Source organism: Periplaneta americana, chromosome 16 (assembly GCF_040183065.1).
Source record: "Periplaneta americana isolate PAMFEO1 chromosome 16, P.americana_PAMFEO1_priV1, whole genome shotgun sequence".
Taxonomy (NCBI): domain Eukaryota; kingdom Metazoa; phylum Arthropoda; class Insecta; order Blattodea; family Blattidae; genus Periplaneta; species Periplaneta americana.
Window position 1 is genome coordinate 26,156,310 of NC_091132.1, and position 13,423 is coordinate 26,169,732.

At 32.3% G+C, this 13,423-nt stretch overlaps 1 long non-coding RNA gene across 1 annotated transcript in view; it reads left to right on the top strand.

Annotated features, from left to right (window-relative positions):
• Window positions 1-12,445, top strand: part of LOC138716250 (uncharacterized) — a 138,999-nt gene extending 126,554 nt beyond the window's left edge. Inside the window, exon 3 of the long non-coding RNA XR_011336611.1 lies at window positions 12,398-12,445. This is a non-coding gene — a long non-coding RNA (uncharacterized lncRNA). The remainder of the gene's footprint in view (window positions 1-12,397) is intronic.
• Window positions 12,446-13,423: the final 978 nt, after the last annotated feature.

Genomic DNA, 13,423 nt, shown 5'->3' on the forward strand with positions numbered 1-13,423 from the left:
TCGGAGATGGCCCTGGCATTGAGCTGATCCCTCGTCCTGGGAGGCCCTCCATGTCCTTGTGTGGTGAAAAAAGTATGTATGTGATCCAGTAGATCAATTCCTCTCCCGATAGGTTGCGGCAATGTAAGGCCTGTGCGGCTTGGGTCGTGTAAACGAACCTAAAAGGGAGAAGTTAAACTAAGGGAAAGAAAAAAAGAAGTCTGGATTTTAAGTGGGTTTTATCAGCGTCTGTCGTGTAAAGTTCTTATGTCTACAACTTTTTCACAGAATTAAGGAAGAAGCATTTCCTGTTTAACTGATTTAATTTGTTACTTTGTTAGCACTGCCTTATCTAATTACGTTTCCAAATTAATCGTAGTAAAACGTTCATTATATAGCATAATAATGCAGTGATGAAAATGATCTTAATTTGAAGGAGATGGTTATGAGGATCGTTATTCGGCTTGCTTGAATCTGAACTTTAGCGTCAATGTTGGTGCTTGCCTTAATGTTTCTGTTAAATGCTAGAGAATAGGCTCACTATTCCGCGAACTCGGTTGGTTCAACCCCTGACAGTGAGAAATTTATTTATAAAAAGGTTTTTCGGGAAAGAAAATAATCACGTATTCATTCTCGAGGTTCCTTAATATTAATAAGTTCAAATTATACACTAAGAAGGAAGTGCTATTCTACAAAAGTCTCAATGAAAATTAAATTCAGTAATACCAATACAATACCAATACAAGCTAGAGCGTGTGCACAATATGTGTGTCAGATTCATCAGTAATGCTCACAAATTTGACCACTTTACACCCTCGTTCAAATCTTTATCCTGGCTGCAACTTAGTAACCGTAGAACACTTCTTTCGCTCTCTCTTCTGTTTCGAGTTCTCCACACTTCTACTCCAAATTATCTTCGTTCCCGGTTTAACTACCTATCCTCCAGTCACAATCTAAACACCAGGTCACAGGAGAGCCAAATCCTAGCAATTCCTGCCCATAGAACATCCCACTATTCATCCTCTTTTACTGTCTCAGTCCCCCGTGAATGGAATTCTCTACCTCAGGAGATTAGGGGCTGTCAGACAATAACTACTTTCAAGAAAAGGCTAAACGATTTCTTACGGGCGCAGTCAAATTGAAGTTATACTTGGGATCGAGCTTAATAATTTAATTTAATTTAATTTAGGTATGACTATCATTACTATTATTATTATTATTACTATTGTTATTATTATTATTATTATTATTATTATTATTATTATTACATAATTATTTTATTGGTGTTGTGAAGATGAAAAGAATTGTCATTGTATTATATTAATTATGTATTATATTGTCTTGTATTGTAGTATTGTATTGCTTTGAATTGTATTGTATTGTATTGTATTGTATTAATTATGTTATATTCATAGCATTGTAGTAATTTTCTATCATACTGGTTGAGTGGAAGAGAAGGCCGAATGGCCTTAACTCTGCCAGTTAAAATAAACCATTATTATTATTATTATTATTATTATTATTATTATTATTATTATTATTATTATTATTATTATTATTAATCGTAATGGGACATAATCGTCTACGAAGCACTCTTGATAGTAGTACTATACCACATATAATATTGAATGGAATTATTGTTAAATATAGTGAAACAGTTAAAAATCTTGGCATTTTTATGGATTGCGATCTAAATTGGAACACTCAAGTAACACACATTTGCAAAAAAATATTTTCTCAACGTCACTCCTTGTTCCATATGAAAGAATTTCTACCACTTAGTCTAAAAAGAATCTTATTCAGACGCTTGTAATGCCCCATTTTGATTATTGTGATTCCTTGCTAACTAATGTAAGTTCATTCTTAGCTGAGAGACTACAACGTGTTCATAATGTGTGCATACGATTCATCTGCAATACTCGTAAATTTGACCATGTAACACCTTCCCTCCAGTTACTTTCATGAGTGCGTCTGAAGGAACGAAGAACAATACATTCACTGTCTCTTCTGTTTAGAATCATGCATACTTCTACTCCGAATTATCTGTTATCGCGCTTTCAATTTCTTACAACTCTTCGAAACCGACATCAAGCACTTCTTTCTATCCCTCATCATAAAACGTCTTTATACTCATCTTCTTATAATGTAGAAATACCTCGCCTCTGGAATTCGTTACCTAATAACGTCAGGGACTGCCGGACTTCATCACAATTCAAAATTAAATTGGAAAATTTATTCTTAGTTAATGTTTTTAGGTATTGCTAGAAGTGTTGATTTGTGTTTTTTTTTCTTTTTTAATCTAGATTAAAATTGCAAGCTTCTTGTTTATGTTAGTTAATTAGTTAGTATACAATTAATTACGATACTTAATCACTCATTTAAAGTTTGTGTTATTGCAACCTGTGTATATTTTTTTGTGGCTTTACTTTGTTTTTTCTCTCTCTCTCTTTATTTCTTGTGTGGCTTTATTTTGTATATAGTGTATTTTTTCTGCTTATTTCTATTATTGTATTTGTATTCCTGGTGTTGTGGACGAGAAGGCCTGATGGCCTTAACTACACCAGAATAAATAAATAAATAAATAAATAAATAAATAAATAAATAAATAAATAAATAAATAAATAAATAAATAAATAAATAAATAAATAAATAAATAAATACATAAATAAATAAAATACTCTTGCCCACATTCATTAACCATAGTCTCACAGAGTGATAACCTGGGTTTGTCTGCAGTTAACGGAAAGTTCCTAGTAAAGAACGCACAAATCTGTAGTCTGAAGGCGTTAATTCTAAGCTGTAGGAATGCATGACAGTCATATTAAAATATAAGTTAATCTGTTGTATCGGTTACAGTTTCAATAGTTGGCTGCTGAAATCTATTGTACACATGAATAAGTCGTAATTAGTTTCGTGATAATATAATAAAAATTAGGTGTTATGTTTAGGTAAGATATAACAATTTTATTTTAATGTACCGAAGTACATATGATATTTCCATGCAGATATTCTGCGTCATCATACGATGAAAGAGTAATGGAACGGAGAAAACTTCTCTTCGGCGCCGGGATTTGAACCGGGGTTTTCAGCTCTACGTGCTATGATTTATCCACTAAGTCACACCGGATACAACCCCGGCGTCGGACAGAATCGTCTCAGATTAAGCTCCAACTATTGGGTTCCCTCTAGTGGCCGCCCTCTGCACTACGTCATAGTCTATGAACGTAGGACCGAAGTCCACACGTGCTGAGGTGCACTCGTTATGAGTGACTAGTTGGCCGGGATCCGATGGAATAAGCGCCGTCTTAAATCACGAAGTGATTTACGCATATCATGTATATTATTTTAATGTACCGAAGTACATATGATATTTCCATGCAGATATTCTGCGTCATCATACGACTCTGTCCGACGCCGGGGTTGTATCCGGTGTAGTTTAGTGGATAAAGCATCAGCACGTAGAGCTGAAAACCCGGGTTCAAATCCCGGCGCCGGAGAGAATTTTTCTCCGTTCCATTACTCTTTTGATTCTGTCCGACGCCGGGGTTGTATTCGGTGTGGCTTATTGGATAAAGCATCAGCACGTAGAGTTGAAAACCCGGGTTCAAATCCCGGCGCCGGAGAGAATTTTTCTCCGTTCCATTACTCTTTCATCGTATGATGACGCAGAATATCTGCATGGAAATATCATATACACTTCGGTACATTAAAATAATATATAAAATATATATGATATGCGTAAATCACTTCGTGATTTAAGACGGCGCTTATTCCATCGGATCCCGGCCAACTAGTCACTCATAAAGAGTGCACCTCAGCACATGTGTGGACTTCTGTCCTACGTTCATAGACTCAATGACGTAGTGCAGAGGGCGGCCACTAGAGGGAACCCAATAGTTGGAGCTTAATCTGAGACGATTCTGTTCGACTCCGGGGTTGTATCCGATGTGGCTTAGTGGATAAAGCATCAGCACGTAGAGCTGAAAATCCGAATTCAAATCCCGGCGTCGGAGAGAATTTTTCTCCGTTCCATTACTCTTTCATCGTAAGATATAACCATTTCTATTGGTTCAGTCGTGTTATGGTCGAACACAGAATTCGATTGCTCGCAGGAATCACTCGTGTATAGTAACGTAGTAATACGATAAAATTTTAGATTTTGATACATTTTAGTAAGATTCAGTCGTATGCAGTTGCGTGGTAATATGAAAATCGTTTAGAAATTAGCAAATTTAAATAAGATATAAGTTAAACAGTTCTATCTGCTTTACCGTGTTAATGGTAGACTGCTAAAATCGATTGTGCATAGGAATCACACGTATATAGTTACGTGGTAATTAACCTTTAGCATTTGATACATTTAAGTAACATAAGTTATAAGTTATAATAATAATAATAATAATAATAATAATAATAATAATAATAATAATAATAATTTATTTTCGTTGGCAGAGTGAAGGCCATAAGGCCTTCTCTTCCACTCAACCAGCCTTAATCAATACAATACATATTTAAATTACGAATATTTACACTACACTTAAAAGGTTCTCCAGCAATATTGTTTAGTTAAGTTAACGACTAGTAGACTACCTATTTATTTAAATTTATATAAACCTATAAGGTAAAGTAGTAACTTAATTTATGAGCTAATTTAATTCAATCAATTATAATTAATTTGAGATTTGAGATAGCTAGTAAAATGATGAAAATTAATTTAATATAAGCTTACTAGAACTATGTTACAGGGAGAAAAAAAAAAAATATATATATATATATATAAATCTAAAATATATTTCCGTAATGAGAATATTAATGTAATTGCCATTAGAGGTTTTGTAACTCTATTTAGAGAAATTAATGATAATAATAAGAATGGACAGATGTTAGTTTCATTATATGTAATAAATATTAATCAGCAATTAACTATAGATTGTACCACATCAATAAGTCGTATTTACGTACGTGATAATGAGATAAAAATTTAGAATTTTCTTATGTTTAGGTAAGACATATCCAGTTCCTTTGGTTCTAGTTTTGTGGTCGATTGAAAAAATCGATTGCTCGCAGCAAACACTTGCATGTAGTTACGTGGTAATAAGATAAACGCTTAGAATTTGATACGCTTGAGTAAATCTCTGTCGTATATAGTTGCGTTTTAATATGAAAAACTTTTAGAAATTTACAAATTGAAATAACATATAAGTTAAAATGTTATATCGGTTTTCTCGTGTTAATGGTCCACTGTTGAAATCGATTGTTAGCAGGAATCAGTCATATGTAGTTACGTCATAACAGATAAACGATTACATTTTGACAAGTTAATGTAACATTCAGTTATATGCAGTTGCGTTGTAATATGAAAACCTTTAGAATGTGATACGTTTAAGTAAGATATAAGATAACCGATTCTATCGGTTCTCTCCTCTTAATGGTCGATTGCTAAAATCGATTGTACACAGGAATCAGTCTTGTGTAGTTACGTGGTAATAAGATAAACATTATTTAGAAATTGATACGTTTTTGTAAGGAATATTTTAATCTTGTATATCGCTTCTCTCGTGTTAATGGTATTCTGTTCATTGTACACCGGATTCAGGCGTATGTAGTTACGTGGTATTTAGATTAACATTTAGAATTTGGTATGTTTAAGAAAGATATAACCATTTCAATTGGTTCCCTCGTGTTATGGTCGACTGCTAAAATCAATTGTACACGGGAAACACCCTTACAATTACGTGGTAATGAATATATGGAATTGATTCGTTTAAGTAAAATTTAATTAAAGTACTTTCATCGGTTCTCCTAGTTTCATTGGTTGGGTGCTCAAATCTATTGTACACAGGAATATGTCGTATGTAGTTACGTGGTAATATAAAAATAAAATTAGAATTTGTTGTGTTTAGGTAAGATAAAACCAGTTCTATCGATTCTTTCGTGTCATGCCGATTGCAGAAATCGATTGCTCGCAGAAATGAGTCGTGTATGGTAACGCAGGATTACGATAAACTTTTAGAAATTGATAGGTTTGAGTAAGATTCAGTCGTTTGTAGTTGCGTGGTAATATTAAAATTATACGATGAAAGAGTAATGGAACGGAGAAAAATTCTCTCCGGTGCCGGGACTTGAACCCGGGTTTTCAGCTCTACGTGCTGATGCTTTATTCACTAAGCCACACCGGATACAACTCCGACGCCGGTTAGAATCGTCTCAGATTAAGCTCCAACTCTGACGTAGTGCAGAGGGCGGCCACTAGAGGGAACCCAAGAGTTGGAGCTTAATCTGAGACGATTCTAACCGGCGTCGGAGTTGTATCCGGTGTGGCTTAGTGGATAAAGCATCAGCACGTAGAGCTGAAAACCCGGGTTCAAGTCCCGGCGCCAGAGAGAATTTTTCTCCGTTCCATTACTCTTTCATCGTATGATGACGCAGAATATCTGCATGGAAATATCATATGTACTTCAGTACATTAAAATAATATATAAAATATTAAAATTGTTTAGAAATTGACAAATTGAAATGAGAAATAAATTAAACAGTTCTATCGGTTTTCTCGTGTTAATGGTCGACTGCTAAAATCGATATTCAAGAGAATCACAAGTATATAGTTACGTGGTAATAAACCTTCAGATTTTGATACGTTTAAGTAAGATGTAAGTATCAATTATACACATCGATAAGCCGTATTTTCGTACGTGGTAATAAGATAATTCAGAATTTGTTTATGTTTATTTAAGTTATAACCAGTCCCGTTGGTTTTCTCGTGTTGAGGTCGATTGCAGAAATCGATTGCCCACAGAAAAGACTTGTATGTAGTTACGTGGTAATACGATAAACCTTTAGAATTTGATACGCGTAAGTCTCTGTCGTATGTAGTTGCGTTTTTATATGAAAATCGTTTATAAATCGAATAATTTAAGTAACAAAGAAATTAAAAACTTCAATCTGTTCTCTTCTGTTAATGGTCGACTTCTAAAATCCATTGTACACTGAAATCACTCTTATACAGTTACGTGGTAGAAAACATTTAGAATTTAATTCGTTTAAGTAAAATATAAGTTAACCAGTTTCATCGGTTCTCCTAGTTCTATTGGTTGGCTGCTGAAATTTATTGTACACAGCAAAAAGTAGTATGTAGTTACGGGATAATATAAAAAAATTAGAATTTCTTTCTTTCTTTCTTTCTTTCTTTCTTTCTTTCTTTCTTTCTTTCTTTCTTTCTTTCTTTCTTTCTTTCTTCCTTCTTTATTTCTTTCTTTCCTTCCTTCCTTCCTTCTTTATTTCTTTCTTTCCTTCCTTCCTTCTTTATTTCTTTCTTTCCTTCCTTCCTTCCTTCCTTCTTTATTTCTTTCTTGCCAATTTTGATAAGTTATATGCTATTTTTAGACCTCTCATTATAATTCAAGCTTATTTTCTTAAAAAACAGTGCCACTGCATGTCTAAAAATTCGTATTAGTGTGCATCTCACTAGAAAACTCGTTCAGTCCGTACGTTGACCGGTGGATAAAAAAAAAACTACCGCATTTCTTTCATGAAAATGAACTGAACGCGTTTTGGGATAACTTATTTATTTACAAATGGCTTTTAAGGAATCCTAAGGTTCATTGCCGCCCTCACATAAGCCGCCATCGATCGCTATCCTGAGCAGGATTAATCCAGTCTCTATCATCTTATCCCACCTCTCTCAATCCATTTTAATGTTATCCTCCCATCTACGCCTCGGCCTCCCTAAAGGTCTTTTTCCCTCCGGCCTCCCAACTAACACTCTAAATGCATTTCTGGATTCGTCCGTACGTGCTACATGCCCTGCCCATCTCAAACGTCTGGATTTAATGCTCCTAATTATGTCAGCTGAAGAATACAATGCGTGCAGTTCTGCGTTGTGTAACTTTCTCCATTCTCCTGTAACTTCATTGCTCTTGCCCCAAATATTTTCCTAAGAACCTTATTCTCATCTTATTCTCATACACCCTTAATCTCTGTTCCTCTTTCAAAGTGAGAGTCCAAGTTTCACAACCATAAAGAACAGCCGGTAATATAACTGTTTTATAAATTCTAACTTTCAAGATTTTTTGACAACGACTAGATGACAAAAGCTTCTCAACCGAATAATAACAGGCATTTCCCATATTTATTCTGCGTTTAATTTCCTCCCGCGTGTCATTTATATTTGTTACTGTTGGTCCAAGTTTTCGATTTTGGGCTCATACTCTTCAATTAATTGGTTAGTCATTATTAATCAAGTAATATTGTAGTGTTTTGATTTTTATTGTAGGAATTGCAAATTTAACATTAATTGTAATTATAATTTTAATTGTAATCTTAATATTGTAGTTGTAATCCCCTGGTACAGGGGAAGAGAAGGCCAGATGGTTTTACCTCTGCCATGTTAAATAAATAAGGTGCTAAATACCAAATAAATACTTTAATCGACCTAAAAATTATTTAGTGCGTCGAATTCTAATGATAAACACAGATATATGATTACTAACTTAATTAAATGGTAAAAGATGAAGTGAATTGGTTTGCCCTGGGGAACTAAATAACTGCGGAATCATTATTGCAGTGAATTCCAAGCAAAGTAAAACTCTGTTTTAAATATTTAAAATGCTTTCGGTCTCTCTGAGATATTACTTTGAACGAGGACGTCGAGGTATGCGATGTGGAATTCAATAATGGATAAATACCGAAACGTGCTTTGAATAGGTTCCAATATGCACTATGTTTGTTGAATCGTATTTTCACCATCCAGGTTTTAAATAGTGATCTAATAATGTGATGGGTGTATGAACGTGCGGGTGCGCGATTTTATTATTCAAGATTGGGAATGTGCTACCGATGAGAGCTGGGTCGTTCTTCAGAATTAAAAAAAAATAATCGTCTCGTTCATTAAATCATTCTCCTATTTTCTCTTTTGAATTGGGACAGTTTTGAAGGTACTGCGTATACAATTTTCAGGACATGAATTGAATTGTTTATACATCAACAGCTGGGGAGGATAGACCCATGGGAATTTTCATTCTATGTATTTGTACGAGGCATTTCTATATTAAAAATTCGCAAAGCTGTCACACGAATAATGAAGGTAATGTTTCAGGCAACGGGAGCTGCACTGTATGAATAGAGAAGTTTTCCTCCACAGCAAGTAATGGCAAAATAAAAAGTGAATTGAAATTTAAACTACAATGTTTTATCATATTATTATTGTTATTGATGTTATTATTATTATTATTATTATTATTATTATTATTATTAATATAAATTGCGGAGTCCCGCAGGGATCTACTTTAGGACCTCTCCTATTTATTATATTCATAGATGATATATGTAAAAGAATAAGTTCTGACTGTTTATTATTTGCAGACGATTTAAAAATTTTTCGTACAATCAAAAGTAGTACTGACTGTCAATCACTTCAATGTGACATTAATTCAGTCGCTAAATGGTCGGAAGACAATGGTATGAAAATTAACGTATCCAAAACTAATGTAATAACCTTTTCTAGAAAAACTTCTTCACTGAAATTTAATTATTATTAACAGAACGGATTGCGTAAAAGATTTGGGAATATTCTTTGACAGTAAATTGTATTTTCATAGTCACGTTGATTACATTTACAATCACGCAATCAGAATGCTAGGAATAATACGGTCAATAACTTATTCTTTTTCCACGCCCGATTCTCTTTTAATGCTATACTATACATTGGTGCGATTGAAACTCGAATATGCATCTGTAGTTTGGAACTCGATTACAACTACGGACTCGGCTAAATTAGAAAATATACAAAGAAAATTTATATCCTTATGTTCATTCAGATTTTTGCCCATTAATTCCGGGTATAGTTATGAGAGAAAATGTGAATATTTTAATTGTCAAAATCTATATGCTAGACGCCATGAACTAGATTATCTGTTCTTTTGGAAAGTCCTCAAAGGTGATATATCCTGTGACTCTTTCTTAAACAGTATTACCTTACGTATTCCAACAAAAGATATGAGAGCCCACAAACTTTTCTATATTAGAAATTCGAAATTTCTTTCACCAGTCTCCAGATGCATTAAAAATGCCAACATGCATGGCTGCGAATTCGATCCCTTCAATGTATAGACTTTGTTTGCTCTTGGCAACGTTTTATCATTTATGTATTATTTTAGGCATTATACTCAATTAACATTGTCTCATGGTATTCTTAGTTATCCATTCATCGTCATTATTGTAATTAATTGTAATTATATTTATGTGTAATAATTATTTTTGTTTTATATTTTTTGTTATATTTGTGCTGAACTGTAATTGGCCACTGGCTGTTGTACACCACATTAAATAAATAAATAAATAAAAATAAATAAAATAAATAAAATAAAATTATTATTATTATTATTATTATTATTATTATTATTATTATTATTATTATTATTATTGGGCCACCGGCTAAAGTGCTTACCTGTCAATCCGGAGTTGTGTTCGGGCGCGGGTTTGATCCCCGCTTCGGCTGATTATCTGGTTGAGATTTTTTCGAGGTTTTCCCCAACCGTAAGACGAATGTCGGGTAATTTGTGGCGAATCCTCAGCCTCATGCCGCCAAATACCACCTCACTAGCATTATTTCCATCGACGCTAAATGACCTAGTAGTTGAAACAGCGTTGTTAAATAACAAAATAAAAATGTGTTATTATTTTCATCCTTTCAGGTGTCCGGGTTTTATTATTTGGAACTCGAAAAATGTTTAAAACATTTCGACTTTGACACTTCTTTTCAATTATCATGTTCGCACTAAATTGGAATATGCCTCAGTAATTTGGTCTCCCACTTGTAAATCACATACTAATCAAATTGAAAAAATTAAAAAATAATTTTCAAGATATCTCTATTAAAAAAATATACAGTTATTCAGCCGTCCACAACAAAATTTCGTACAACAGTCTACTGAATTTAATTTAGTGTCTCTTGTCAGTCGTAGATTTCTTACTGAGCAACTTTAATTGTATAAACTATTCAACTGTCTATTAAATAATAACGAAATATTGGCACAAATCCAGATCAACGCTCGAACATTAAGCCTAAATCCAAGAATTCGTCAGTTGTTACATTACAAACAGCCAAACACCTCATCACATATAAATTTACCAGTGTTAAACATGTGTTAAATATTTAATGATATATACTGTATTATAACATATGGGATCTAAGTTATATTTCAGCATTTCTTACAATATAAACATTTTCTTATTAAAATACTGAATGTACTTAATTTAAAATAATATTGTTATCTATTTGTTACTCTGTAATTTTAATTTATACATTTTACATCTTTTATTTATACTGGTTGTATTTATCTTTTTTACTTTTGTATTGCTCACTTATATGTGTGGGGTTTCTTGTATTTATGTTTTTTTTTCAATTTTGATTTGGATTTCCATTGCAGTTGTATCTTCCTTTAGATATTTATTTATATCTTTTTTCATTTTTATGTAATAAAGAATTATATGTACCAGCTATTATGGGCTTTACCCTCTTGTAGACAAATAAATATATGTATTATTATTATTATTATTATTATTATTATTATTATTATTATTATTATTATTATTATATCCTTTCTTATTACGATATTGTCTACATCTCTAGGGTAACGGTTAACTAGTCTGACCGCGAAACCAGATGGCCCGGATTCGAATCCCGGTCGGGGCAAGTTACCTGGTTGAGATTTTTTCCTGGGCGTTCCCTCAAATCAATATATGAGAAAATGTTCGGTAACTATCGGTGCTGGACGCCGGACTCATTTCATCGACATTATCACCGTCATTTCATTCAGACGCTAAATAACCAAAGATGTTGATACAGCGTCGTAAAATAACCCACCAAAAATTACGATATATAATATTTAATCTCTGCAAATGCAGACTAAAAATTGTTCTTATGATTGTTAGTTTAGTTTAATATACGTGACAGTTTTATTATTTCAAACTCATGCCAAACTTATCATTGCTAGCTTGCTATTTTTGTCATAGTGCACTTATCATATACAATTTACTTTCCTACAAGTCATTATGTTTTAAAACATGTGTCTATATTAAAGTAATACTGTACATACAATGTTTATAGCCTATATTAATTCGACTGTGTTCGGGTAAAGGGGATTAAGTAATTTTTTTGTGCAAATGGAGTTTTGTTTCTCAGGTGAAAATACAAATTAAATTCTACAAGTGAGTTTGCAAAAAGCAAAAGAATACTAGCATTTTATGTCTTTTACTCTTTTAGAAATATTTGCAATAAGGATCCGAAGTTCAATTTTCATTTAACTCAAAACTTTTTTATGTCTTATCTCTCTTTACCCAAACACCATCGAATTAATTCTTTAGAACGCTGAAAGTCAAATAATGACGTTGAGATTGGGAATTTTGATGTCTGTTGCAGGATACACACTGCCCAACAAGGTGAGAGATGAAGATATCCAATTAAGGTAGGATTGTTTATTTTAAATAATTAATTAGAGGTGCAAAGCTACAAGAAGAATTGTGTGGTAGGAAAATGGAACTTCAATTGAAATTCTGAAGGGCGGCAAAACGACATAGTATGCGACCTTCAAGATATATTGCGCTAACTCTAAATAAATAAATAAATAAATAAATAAATAAATAAATAAATAAATAAATACATAAATAAATAAATAAATTTCTTATTAATAACACAATAAAAATACAAAAAAAAAAATGTCATTTGTATAAACCGATTTATTTTGATTTCCTCTTTAATTCGATTCTAAGGTAATTATAAATAAATAAATAAATATAATTGTTATTAATAACAGAATAAAAAACATAAGAAAGTGTCATTCGTATAAACCGATTTATTTTGATTTCCTCTTTAATTCGATTCTAAGGTAATTATAAATAAATAAATAAATATAATTGTTACTAATAACAGAATAAAAAACATAAGAAAGTGTCATTCGTATAAACCGATTTATTTTGATTTCCTCTTTAATTCGATTCTAAGGTAATTATAAATAAATAAATAAATATAATTGTTATTAATAACAGAATAAAAAACATAAGAAAGTGTCATTCGTATAAACCGATTTATTTTGATTTCCTCTTCAATTCGATTCTAAGGTAATTATAAATAAATAAATATAATTGTTACTAATAACAGAATAAAAAACATAAGAAAGTGTCATTCGTATAAACCGATTTATTTTGATTTCCTCTTTAATTCGATTCTAAGGTAATTTTTAACTAGGCTACATAAAACAAGGATTTATATATATTTTTTTTATATTTTATATAAAAAATGGAAAAGTGTCATTTATATGACACTGTTTATTTTAATTTGTTCATCAAATGGGAAAGTAATTTGTAACTACGTAAAACATTAGGGTCTATTATTATTAATCACGGAGTTAGAAAATGAGTGCCTTTTGTATGACGCAGTTTATTTTGA